We start from the raw sequence: 13,227 nt of genomic DNA on the forward strand, positions 1-13,227 counted from the left end.
CTGAGATCCATTTGAGTCCTTGTAAAACAGATTTATTGAAATAGATGTCTGCTTTAGATTTATTACGTGAACTACGCACATAAATCTATCAGAGCTTCAGATCGTATATTGTCCCAAATGCAGAGAGGTTCCAATGGACCGATCCCCGAAATTACAATGGCAAACTTGTATGAAATATTACGCTTTGGAGCAGTAAAGCAAAAAGTAATAGTTAATAGAAATCTTCAGAATTTTGGAGCGATTAAATACTGGCTGGGCAAAAACTAAAATGCTGGTTTGCATTTGTAACACGTTGTGGCGGTATCGGCATTGTTAGAGCCACCTACAATTTATTGTGACTATTAGTACCTGGCACCTGTACATATACATAACATGAGATAAACCTACTTATAATAAAACAACAGTATTAAATTCAACATTAGGCAAATTGCCACTTCATATTTTATTTAAGATAAGGACAATCTCTAATTGGGTACTTAAAGAAGCGGGTCCCAAAGGGGAGCCTAAGTTGAATGTAGCACATTGGAAATGATTACATTGAATTTTATTGTTTGCTCTTGTAGCAGTAATAAAAACGATGCGATTAAAAGAATACTTTTTGCAGGGACAAAGGAAAAGAATTCCCTTTGGAATGATCTACCGCGAAACATTAGGCAAGACTCTCTCTATCCATTTTTTAAAAACCCGTCTTAAAACACATTTTAATTATTTTGCTTTCGGCTCAGCATGAGACTTGGCATGTAGTGTTTTATTGGGTTGAGCGATTTTATGTTTTTAATTTATTGTTTTAACTGTCTCTGTTTTCTATGTATGATTTTTACTTTGTGTACGGTACTTTGTATGCAGGTGCGGTTGGTTTTAAAGTGCTCTATAAATACAATTGAATTGAGTTATGTAGCCGGCAGCGTTTTATGTATTATTAGAATTAAATGTCTCCTCCTGAAGTGTGTGTCCATGACAAGTAAAGTCAGTTAATGCTGTCTACACGTGGTATCGAAATTATGGTAAATAAATACCACATGTCGAGTAGAATATCGCACGTGAACGCCCCCTGGTTATAGCAGCGTTTCATTTATTATCAGATCATCTCCTCCTGGAGCGTGTGTCCATGAGAAGTAAGGTTAGTTGTTAAGTAGCCTACATGTTGTTCTTACCTATTAGATGCTAACTTAAGGCTATGCTAATCTCAGTGCTACATCAGCTTAGTTGTTCTTAAAGTGCTTAAATTCAGTTCAGATTGAACGATGAAATAACTATTGCATGGTTGTTGCCTGTTCGAAACCAACAGCTTGGCATGCGGTCAAGTGAAAACGTGGAAGATTTCCTCCGGCTAATTGCAACTGTAATTGCCATCTTCTGTCATCATTTTTACTGGATGACATTTAAGGACTCAGACAGTTGTTTCATCTCCACTCAAATTAGTGGCCTACGCTGACCATTTATTTGAATAATTTATCAAGTGACGTTACTTGCATTCAATAAGTCCAACAGGCTTGAAGAATCGGGATTGCTAATATTCAAACGAGATCTTAAGTCTGAGGCAGTTAAAGTAAAGAAAAATTGTGTTTGAAATGCAAATGTTGGTCATAAAAAGCAAATCAAGTCGTCTTTAAAGACTGCAACCAAAGAGCTAATTTACCGTTATCTTGGCAGGTTTTTGCTTCGTCAGCGCTGACTCAGCAAAGAAAAGGATGTTGGATGAAATCCAGCTCCGATTTGCTGCACAAATCACTTAACCAAACCACCTTTTGGTTCAGACATGCCTTTAAAGACGTACAGGTGGTGAGCTGCCTAATACTACCAACACAGGGAGAAAATTCCTGCATCAACCCTCAATTCAATGTCTCCATTTGCAGGTGTGCTATAGTGACATGAATAAATGTATACAAATTCTGACATTTCAGAGGCAGCGAGAAAGGGGTTACAAAGTCACACGCCACTTGAGACTACTTCAGAATACTTCCTGGAGAGTTTAGCAAACTGCTCTTCTGTTTTGTAATTGATGAAATGTTTAATTTTATGGTAAATGAACATGATGATGGGAAAATGAGAAATGCCACCGACGCATTTCAATTGAATACAGTAAACAAGCCAATGGATAGTTAATTATGGAGTTCTCCAAGAGACTTTTGGGAAAATAACAACAGTGTCAGTAAAGTTTACTTGTAGCAATGATGTTCGAAAAAAACACAACTGCAATTTAGCTTTAAGCTAGCAGACTGAACTAAGCTATGTGGTTGTTTTAAATACACAAGGTGTGTCCAGTAAATTTCTTTCTTGGTGAAAACAGATGTGAATTCTTATTTTAGAACAATTTTGTAGGTGAGCGGCTGCTGCCATATGCTCTCATCTCTGAAAGGTCCCGGTTGAATAAAAGCGCACCTCTATCATGGGCTGTTTAATGGAGCCGAAAACAAACAAACTTGAAATTTCAGTAACCGTGTGGAGAACCGCTCTATTCCGGTGCCAGCCGTGCCCTCGGGGCACCAAAGTGAACGCCCTTCAAGATAAACGATCTGTTGGGAGGATGGCACCTAGTGTGGTGGTGATGCGTTTGGAATGAAGTGAAGCAGAGGACATCTGCATTCAGAGGCTGAGCAGCCAGGATGTGAGGTTGCTTTTCAACCTTGGATTCATGTGAGGTTATGGAAGCATCAAAGCCGTACCAGAAAAGAATAGAAGTGTTTCATACCTTACACCAGGCGCTGACGTTGATGTCGTCACACATCTGTATATGTTATGTTGATGTGAGTTTGTATTGATTTACAGAGTCGGCCACTGCGTACTTGTAGTTCAGCCCCGGCGGATTCGCAAATTTGCAGATTGTTTTTCCCAATTTTTTGGGTTTTAAAAATATTTCTTAATATTTTTGGGCTTTAAAAAAAATCCCCCATTTCTCTCAAATGTATTGTGGAAAATGTGTATCAATGTTTTTATTTTTTATTTTATTTATTTTTTTTAAATAATATTTTATTTCACTAATTTATTTCAGTGGATGTCAATTATGTGCTTTTTTTTTTTTTTTTTTTTTTTGCTATTTATCACTATTCACATATCAGTGTTTCACTTTATACAAAAAGAGTTTCTGGAGTATCTTTATAACAAGAAAGTGAAATTCAACAACCACATAAATCTTTAGTTAATGACAATTTTTGTCAATCCAGTACCAATATGAGTACTCAGCTCCTGAGTATTCACCACCAATACCAAGTACCGATACCACTAGTACTTACATAACAAAAAGCATTTCTCCCCAAAAATCGCTCGTTGTGTTGCAGTTACAGATTTGTTTTGTTTTAATAAACGTTTCCACAATGAAAGCGCGATGTTCACCAGTCCAATTCATGGCATCAACTGAAAAAGAAAAAAAAAATAATGGCACTAAAAATAAATAAATAAAAACACTTTTTTGTTTTTTTACTTTGTCTTTTATTAAACCTACAAATGTGTCAGATCATTTTACTTGACCCTGTATATCACAGTATAGCATTTTCCCTTAAAATCGTATGTAATTAATGGCAATTTTTCTGTTCTTCTAATTTGTAGTTCCTAATTGTAAAGCAGCCACAAGAGAATGGACTTGATCAGATTAGCAGGGAAAAGATCCGGAGCCACTTTCAAATGATGACCGGAGTCCAGTACCGCAAATCCAAAAGGTAAGCACATCTGCATTGAGTGTTGTTAGGTGCACAAATAAGCATTAAGACCAACTGAAGTGGACCAAAATGAAAATGAAAATGGCAACAACAAAGCAGTTCAGACCTCCAAAACATTCCGTTCTAAATTCAAATTTGCAGTGATGTCACCATGTGTCCGCATAAAAAGAATATTGTTGGAAAAGCTCTTTTAAACAAACACGAAATGTCGTTTCCGTTACGGTTCCGAATTGAATATTTTCAAGCTCGTAAATTTGAAATTCAAAACAGCATCCTTTGAAGATGAAATCAAATCATTTTAAATTTGAAAGAACGACATCCCGGTGGGTGTCGCATGGCGGTATCGTGTTTTTTTTTTTTTTTTGTGGTCGGTGAGCAACACTTTGTCAAACAGGTACAAAGAGAAAGTCCTCTGAAAAGGGATACAGATGAGATATTTGCCGAGGGTGATTGAAAACATTGGTTCAAAAAAGGGAGTTTTGTCTGGCAGCCACCCTGAAGGCTTTTCAATATAATCGTAACCTTTTCCAGTATTCATTTCTCCTCACATCTACGCCCAGGCAAGCTAGATGAAAGGTTAAGACGGACCCGACAGAGCGTCTGAAGGTGCCGGACTGTTAGTGCAGTCTGGATTTGCTCATAATTTTCAAGGTCTAACCCTGTCAGGTAAAAAGATAAAAAGCTAATTTATAGTGCGAGATTGTCATATATAAATTAACAGGTAACACTGTGAGATAAAAAATTCTAAAGTGAAAATTAGAGATCCCACTTTCCAAATTACATGTCTGCTGGTACAATGGGCAGTTAATAGCATGCTGAGATTTACTGCACTGCATTCGGGCTTTATAATAGACTCCAATTTCATCTTAGTGACAAAAAGCTCTCCTGACCTGAAATGCTCAAAGAGAGGTTGAGAGCCACTGGAAGAAGAGCGCATGAGAGAACATAATAATTAGCAGCCGAAATGTCACCATCAGCAAGGAGCAAGCAATTTAGCATGCAGACATCATGTCTCAACCCCACTCTGTTAAGGACAGTGCGAGCACGAGACACTCTTGCGTGGATGGTAGGCGAAAATGTCGAGAGAAAAAGAAACAAGGTTTGAATATGGGGTCTTACTCCCCCTGAGGGCTCTCAAGCCTCCCACAGGGCTCAAGTCAATCAGCATGGTGAGATACTGGAAGCCCCCAGAGACGGGAGAAGCTGCTCCTGCTGTTCTATGAATATGGCATCTCGGCCCTGCGAGACAGCCCAATTCAAGCTGAAACCCATTTACGGCCCCAGCCGCAAGAGCAGAGATTTAATACCTAAACCTTTTACGATACAATGTGACATCGGTGTCAGCACAGTGCTGCTTTTGCCTGTACTTAACTCTATAAAGCCGGAACCATGAAATATATGAGAGAAAATTAGGATTCTTTGTAAATAGAGTATTTATTGGTCCTGTTAAACTATTTTTTTTTTTTTTTAAACCAGAGATCAGATTCCACATATGACTTTGGATTTGTTTGTTTGTTTGTCTGTTTGTCTGTTTGTTTGTTTATTGAACATGTAAACATAAAAAAATATCACAAAGAAAGTCAATTTACATGTTCAAAGGGAGTAGGAAGAAGTTGAAAACTTATCTAGTCCTACCCCTTACTCTTTGTATCTTATCACTTATTTCATTATTATTATTACAATAATGTGTCATATTTGATACATCCGGTCACAATGTTTTAAATTTGTACATAGATAACTGTCAAAAATATAACCAGACATATCAAACATATTAGTGTTTCCAAAACTTAGAAAGGACATTTCCCACTATGGCGGCCGGGTGTTTGAGTGTTTAGCATGTCTGCCTCCCAGTACTGAGGACGCAGGTTCGAGTCCAGGCTTTGGCCTTCCTGGGTGGAGTTTGCATGTTCTCCCCGTGCCCGCGTGGTTCTTCTCCGGGTACTCCGGTCTCCTCCCACATTTCAAAGACATGCATGGCAGGTTAATTGTATGCTCTGAAGTGTCCCTAGGTGTGATTCAGGGTGTACCCCGCCTACTGCTCGAAGCCAAATGGGATAGGCTCCAGCACCCCATGCAACCCTTGTGAAGAGTAATTGGTCAAGAAAATGGATGGATGGATGGATGGATGGATGGATGGATGGATGGATGGATGGATGGATGGATGGATGGATGGATGGATGGATTTCTCATGATTTCTCATTCTCAATTGGGGCGATCTTGCAAAGCCATCAGCTGGGTGATACTGCCCTCTAATGGATTAGCCGTGCAATGCATGTGTCCAATCATATACATCAGGGTTATAAATGGAAGAAAAAAAATACTCATGAAATAGAGGGCTCAAAATGTTGATGATACGTTTGGCTTTGTAGGGTTAACTCATCTTTTTGATATGTAGATGATGTGCCTTTAAAGCTTGCTATGAGAAGTGTAGTTCTGTATGTGTGTGACGGGTGGTCACGCGTCATGCCTTAAGTGTGTAAAGTTGCTGTCACGCTCACAGGAGCTTCCACAGAGATCACACAAGTCTCATTTGTCACGTTATTTCTCCATGCCGCTAAACCCTGGATCTTTGACGTCTATAGCCGTCAATGGCAGTGAAGACGTTAAAGCCACTAGCAATACGGATAAACAAGTAATGATCATCTGAAAAATTTATCAGAAAGCTTACATGCAAGGGTCTTTTATGATATGACAACAGACAGTTGGTCAGGTAAGAGACTACTGAGTCATACTGTCACTGTGAAAATACAGTAGAGCTCTTGTATTGGAAAAAAGAGAGAACAAAATTTCTCTGAAAAGCACGATGAAGAAAGACTGAAGAACTTGGATTTCACGTAATTCTCATCAAATGAACTTGTGTGATGTAAGTGATATGAAAAGGATTCTTGCATGCTCGGGTGGTTGAGCCAAGGCTGGTGCGTCTGTAAGACACTTTTTTTCCCCCCCAATGCCGGGGCCCCGAGGCAACGGTGTTAGTGCTAAATTGACAAAGCAACTCGATGTGACAGGAGGGGTCATAAAATTGCATTTTGTAGGATCCGTGTTTTCCCATCCTCAATTGTCCCTCAGCCCTTCAAATATTAGATCATTGCGCAATTTCAGCCAATATCATTTATCTTGGGCTGCATCCGCGTTTATCCACTCATACGGACAAGATGGAAGATGAACCATAGACACGACCTTGACTATTGCTGTGGTCACACTGTAGAACTAATTTGTGTCTCATTCTTTGGTGACAACATCATTGACTGGAGTTGCACGACATGGTTGAAGTGACACAATTCCTATTATTTGCCTGCAAGTTGCACAATGCCGACATGGGCCGCATGACAAGAAAACCACATGAAATTGGACACTTTCAGATCAGATCAGATATCTGCAAGTGTGATCGCAGCTTAAACGGACAGCCTCATCAAAGTGTGGCGATTAATACATGACTACAGATTAAATGGTATGAAAATGTCATGTCATATGTAACGATTATGGGGACCGAAATTATCACAGTTATCAGTGCTGTCAGGATATTGCTAAAAGAAATATGAAAAAAGGGGAAGTTCAGTGAACAGCAGCAACAACAACAAAAAAAAAATCATGCCTGCAAGAACCCGCAAAAAGTATAAAACTGACAGAAAACCTTTCTTGCTGTAAAATTTTTATCAATGACATTTATCCTGACTTTTTTTCCCTCAGCATACTGGGTAATTATCCTGAATATATATTACATCTGCAGTATTATAAAATCTAAAATAACACTGTCCTCTTCGTGGCCTTTCCGAACACCGTAAGTCTTTAACTTTTCCAATGCCATTAAAAAGAAGAGGCCCAATTGAGTCCCAGCCAATATGGAGCATTCTGACTCATTTTTCAAGGCTCACAGAATATTATTTATTTTATCATTGCGTAAACACAGAAACTACAAAATAAAAGATAGTGTAGTAATCCGCAATAAAGTATGGTTTGGTTCACCCAAATCACCTATTTTGGACCCAAAAAAATGCAGAAAACAGGTGTTTTGTGAAAGATAAATTTTGAGCACAACAGTAACTTTTATTGCTAATAGTTTTTACTTTAGTGACGCCTCAAACATATGAACAGTCCTCTTCCTCTATTAAATAGCAACAATGAAAATGTGCTTTTGATGGCAAAATAATAAACAGTCTTCCCTCATTTATCAAAACACCTCACTGCACACTTTAGAATATTTCTTGTTTAAACACTCACTATATTCAGACCTTCAGAGATTTTAAAAATAGGTACAATAATAGGTAAAAAAAAAAAAAAAAAAAAAAAAACGTGCAAAATTAGCACCAAAAAAATCCACAAAACAATGAGGCTGCAAAAGGTGAACCACACTATGGTGAGAGAACACTGTATTTACAAATTTAATTTGATATGTGAAATTCACTAAAATGTGCCTTGTGAGGTTTCAGGCCGAGCCGGTACTATGTATACATATTACGTCGTCACTTCTATGTCTAAATTTAAATAATCTCAGTAACCTTTTCTTTCTTTTGTGATATTCTTTGTAATAGATTTAACATGACAAACATTTTTATCACCCATAATCCTCTTGTAACGGGTGAATTTCCAGCAAGATTGAAACATTCTTTTCATACGCCACAATTTCTACAAAAGAAACCCAATGCTGCCATCTGCTGGCCATAGTTAGTATATTTTTATTTTCCCAGTTTAATTATCAAACAAGAGTTAGCCAAAACTTCTCTCCGCCCATTCCCATTAAAAAAAAGACATAGTTGATCGCAGTTGGTGTTGATGGTGTTCAAAGAGCTAACGTAACTGTGAAGCCAAAAGAAAACTACTTCCTGTCTTCCTGTGATGCCAAATATGGTAGTAACGATAATTACAATTTGGCTGGTAAAACCGAGTGCCGTTTAGCCATCACATAAGAAGAACGATTGATAACTGCAGGCAGTTGAGTAATTGTCAAGGTTACCTCCATTAAATTGATCGAGTTCAGTTCTGTTCACCTACATGGTATATAATGTTAAATATGTGTATTATTTATGTATGTATTTATTTATTTATTATCAGTAATGAACCTTTCTGCCATGTTTTCAGTACTTTTAAAACCATATATATCGGATATGTGACTTGAAAATGCGTAAAATAAAAATAAATAAATAAAATAAAGAAGATTGCATTTGAACGATCTGTTGCTGTCAAGGATTAGCCTATAAATCTCCAACAGCAGATCGAGGGCATCATTTTTTTTTTTTTTTTTTTTTTTTTGCCAAGTGCCTCTGCCTCCGACTGCAAAAGACACAAGTGCTTGCAGCAACTCCGAAATCTATCAACGCTGCTGCAGTGTCCTCCCTTGCTCAATTCTTTGAGTGCTACAGTGGAGTAGATTACAGAAAGATTCTATGAAGCATGAAGCCCCAGCTGAATTCTGGGTCAGCTAACAATGCCGGATCACACAGAAGTTTTGGATATGCCCACACACGTTGACCGGCATACCGAGATGGAATACAAAACGCTTAAATCGCAAAAAAAACATGCTGCAAAATCAAGATTGAGGGCGAAAATAAACGCAATTGCTCATTTATGTCAGGCATGTCTTAGCATAGATTAGAAAGCTTGCGGTCTGAAAGGGCCAAAAGCTTGTGCTGCTCGTGATTAACTGGACTTATGGTCAAATCATGTAAATTGTCGGTTCTTTATGCAAACCCACATCCAGTTAATAGCTGATTGAAATGCTATTACAGTGCTGGTGTAAAACATGATCAGTGTAAAATGAGGCAGCATGACGCCTTTTGTCCTCATAACCTCACACGTCACACAGACGTTTGCTCAAGCCGCATATTAAACGACACCCAAAAAAAAAAAAGTCAATGTTTGATGATGCAATTTCCATGAGCAGTAAGAACATCCATGGCTGCAAGAATACATGAGGGGGATTAAGCATGTTTCACTGCTCAATTAATTATTCTGTACACTCTTAAGCACAATTTACTCAGCGGTTATTACATCGTTCTCAATTTTGTGCCTTTGATAGTTTTGTTGCACCAATAACATTCCTGTTTTTTAATCCTGTAGATTAATATGCTAGTTGAGTGACGTTGTTTGTCAACACATTACCTTTACAACGAGACCATATTTCTATGAAACACTATTTTTGAGAAAACCTGCATATTTTATCAAGCTTTTTATGGCCCATAGTCATACATATATATTACACAACGACAACAGCAACCACACTTTTTAAGACTGCTGGGCAGAACAATTCCCTTGTTCCCTTTTTTTCATCCGAATCAATAGAGGGGAGCCAGTCGTGTTCTTTCAACAACAAGCAGCCACAGTAGCCTTTGAGGACAACAAACCGAGTTCGTTGGGGTTTCATACTCTATGCTCAGACAGTAGGTAATTATAAAATCCACTATTTTTCCTTGTAGCAGCATTTTTTAACTTCCCCTGCCAACCCAGACAAAGCTACAGTAGACAAAAATGAACCACAAATGGTTAAAAAAAAAAAAAAAAAAAAAAAAAAAAAAAAAAAAAAAAAGATATATGTTGTTTTCTTAACCCACTCAACTCACTGGGTAACTCCGGATTTTGAGCAGATAGTTATTTTTACCCAAATTTGTGTTCATTATTTTGACCCAGCAGATTGAGTTAAATATTGGATTTGGGCGGGATGAAGACAAACTAGTTGCCATTTTGGACAGTTTTGTGTAACTGGAATTGAAGTAAATTTAATGTGAGATTCTTCTTTTAGAACAACAGCTATATTGATTATCTGGTAGCCCATTTCTTGGTAGGTTTAAGTGATCACTGTGGGTAGTTTTTACACCTTGACCCAATGCTGGGTTAAATCATCAACTCAATGTGCTGGGTTATAATTAACCCAGCATTGGCTCTGTCCATTTTGGATCCAGCTCTGGGTTAGCTATTTCACCTAATTTGGGTTAGTTAGAGTATAGGGTGACCCCAGCAGTTTTACGGGTGTATGTCATCAAGTCAACAACTTGTAAATTGTTTGTTTTACCCCACCCAAGTTTTGAGGCCAGCTCATAAGGGATATAAAGAAAAAAAATAAGTGAAACAGAAAAGTCAGTATTTTTGCAATTAAAACAATAAATTACAATAAATTAAGTACTTTTTTCCCGAATTTATTTTAAACATGTATAGTAATAAGAATAGAGCATAATAAAATTACAGTGAGCCTGTAATTTGTATAATTTTTTTCAGGGATTTTGTAGCATTAACAGTTTTACAAAGTCAGTCATTTGGTTCCCTAATATTTCCTGGGTATAATCCTCAAGACCGAAGAAACAAACACTGGCGTGTCAAATGTCCAATGATCAGCTCTGTAGAGCTTCGCCAATTCACCAGGAGCCCAAGTTATTCTTATTTCTTTTTTAACATGTACACTGGCAGGGAATTAACCCCTAACAGACTCCGACGTCATGTGAATAACGAAATCATTTCAAAATGCCACAATGTGCAGGCCAAGTCAAACTGCGCATCGCCGTCATCCTCCGGCAAGGCTTGGCTTCAGACATCAATGTTCGATGTGGTACTAGAAACCGAGCAACAAAATGTGACTGCACTTCAAAAAAACAACACATTTGCCTTTTTTTTTTTTTTTTTTTACCGAGAACCTACAAATAAGTAACGAAAAAAACGCAACAATAGAACACGGCAGGATATGAGAAGTAAATGTCAGGTGGTAAACACACCCCTGCATCAGAGTACCCTTACACACAGGCACTTTTGTGGCTGTGATACTACCTTTTGACGGCAGAAAATTGCAGGATTGCCTTTGTCCCCGCCATTCCATGTGGGTGCCTTTGTGACAGGAAGAAAATGCAGACAATTGCCAGTTTTCTACCAGCAGTGCAAAAGAAAAAATTTTAACAACATGATCAACACAATAGGTGGATACTTGTGCATACCAAAATGACCAAAAATGTCATTCATTTACTCCCAGCCATTTTCACTGAAGCTCCCAGCTGTTTTACTGGATTTTAATTGATTTTGCAAGTCCCATAGAATATTGCTATTGCGATATATATTGTTCTATTGCTATAAAAACCTACCCAAAGAAAGATTAATCGCTTGTTTCATCAAGAAAAAAATATATATATTTGTATCTGCTTTCATTTTGCAGCAATTAGCATTAGAATATAGCTATGTTTCAGCATTATTCACATTCCTGTTGAAAATACTGGAAAAAAAAGCTTGTTGCAACATGGCTGATCTTTTATACTCTGCTGCCACTTTCTGGACATTTTTTGTAATAACTACCATTGCTTTAAGCCACCTCTTCATGTCAGAAGCTGCATCAAAGCCTTCTGTTTGCTCTTGCATACAAAACATCAAAACGTATACTGTAAATACATTTTTGGGAGTGAAGGACAAAGTATTAAAAAAACGTATTTACACGTTTCTGGGTTTGAATGAGTTAAACGTTTCCCGCCCTATTCTTCGAGTAAATACATGGACTGAATCCATCGATCGGGCTCAGTACAGGCTCTCCTTCTCAGTCCGTGTATTTTTTCCGAAGCTTCGCGTTATAAAGCAGCCACCAAAAATGCAAAAGGTCCAACATAACGACGGAAGTGTGCATCTCTGTCAGCCCGCCTTTACATCAATGTTTATTTAAATGCATGCAAATCCATCTTACACAAGGGCGGATTTTCTAATGTGCCATAACAAGACTAACCAAACATCCGTTCTACCTCAACAGTCATCCTATGTGTTCTACGCATTTAAAAAAGAAAAAAAGAAAAAAAAGAAAATAAGGCGAAAATGACGAATTTCCATCTTGAACTTAATCTGTTCACACTGCTCGGGGGGCTTGGTGTTCAACCTCGAGGGAACCCCAGCAATCCCCCAACTGTCTCTGGAGACCAGCAGAGGAAAAAATGTGCAATAGAATGGAAACCTCAACTCTCACAGGCCTCCCAGATTGCCGTTGAAAGCGTTTACACTACACTGGGTAACACGTGCAACCATGCATCGGTAATAAGGGAGCGAGTCAGAAAAGGAGGCAGGCGAGATAAGGCAGAAGGGCGAACTCTTGTCTTCCTATTAGTCGTGGTGAGTCACGAGTTGTGGCCCTTTTAATGCAAAGTAAGTGAGCTCATGAAGAAGGAGACAGGTGTGAAAACATTTTCAGATGTGAGGAAACTAGGCCAGAAGAGCCTCAACTGTAGGTCAGTGTTAAACATGCAATCATCTGCCACATAGATAGAACAATGATTGCAGACAGGCGTGACACGCAATGCAGGGTTGACTGCTTCCCCGATGCTCGAAAGCGAGAGATTTCAGAGGGGTGTGCTGTGCAAATGACTGCAGTATTTAGAGATCAAAGAGGATCCAAAGGACAGCTATCAATGCACAGATGAGACCGGTTACCAAACGATTGCACAGCAGACTGAGACGTGAACAGCCAGTCTAAGTTGACTGACTCTTAAGCAAGCAATTATTTCAATCAAACTACTTCATCCCGACCAATTATTAACGACTATTTAGGCGGGTCCAATAGTTTACTGTTGTTTGGATAAGAAAGCCAGACATCCCAAAGTCATGTTGATTGCATTCTTAA

General features: G+C 38.3%; 1 long non-coding RNA gene across 2 annotated transcripts in view; it reads left to right on the plus strand.

Moving 5' to 3' along the window:
* LOC144026359 (uncharacterized) overlaps window positions 1-13,227 on the plus strand; it is a 255,125-nt gene that overhangs the window by 213,157 nt on the left and 28,741 nt on the right. For both annotated transcript variants that reach the window (XR_013285114.1, XR_013285115.1), the window contains one exon: window positions 3,547-3,656. This is a non-coding gene — a long non-coding RNA (uncharacterized LOC144026359). The remainder of the gene's footprint in view (window positions 1-3,546; window positions 3,657-13,227) is intronic.

The sequence above is a fragment of the Festucalex cinctus genome, chromosome 9 (genome assembly GCF_051991245.1).
Source record: "Festucalex cinctus isolate MCC-2025b chromosome 9, RoL_Fcin_1.0, whole genome shotgun sequence".
Taxonomy (NCBI): Eukaryota; Metazoa; Chordata; class Actinopteri; order Syngnathiformes; family Syngnathidae; genus Festucalex; species Festucalex cinctus.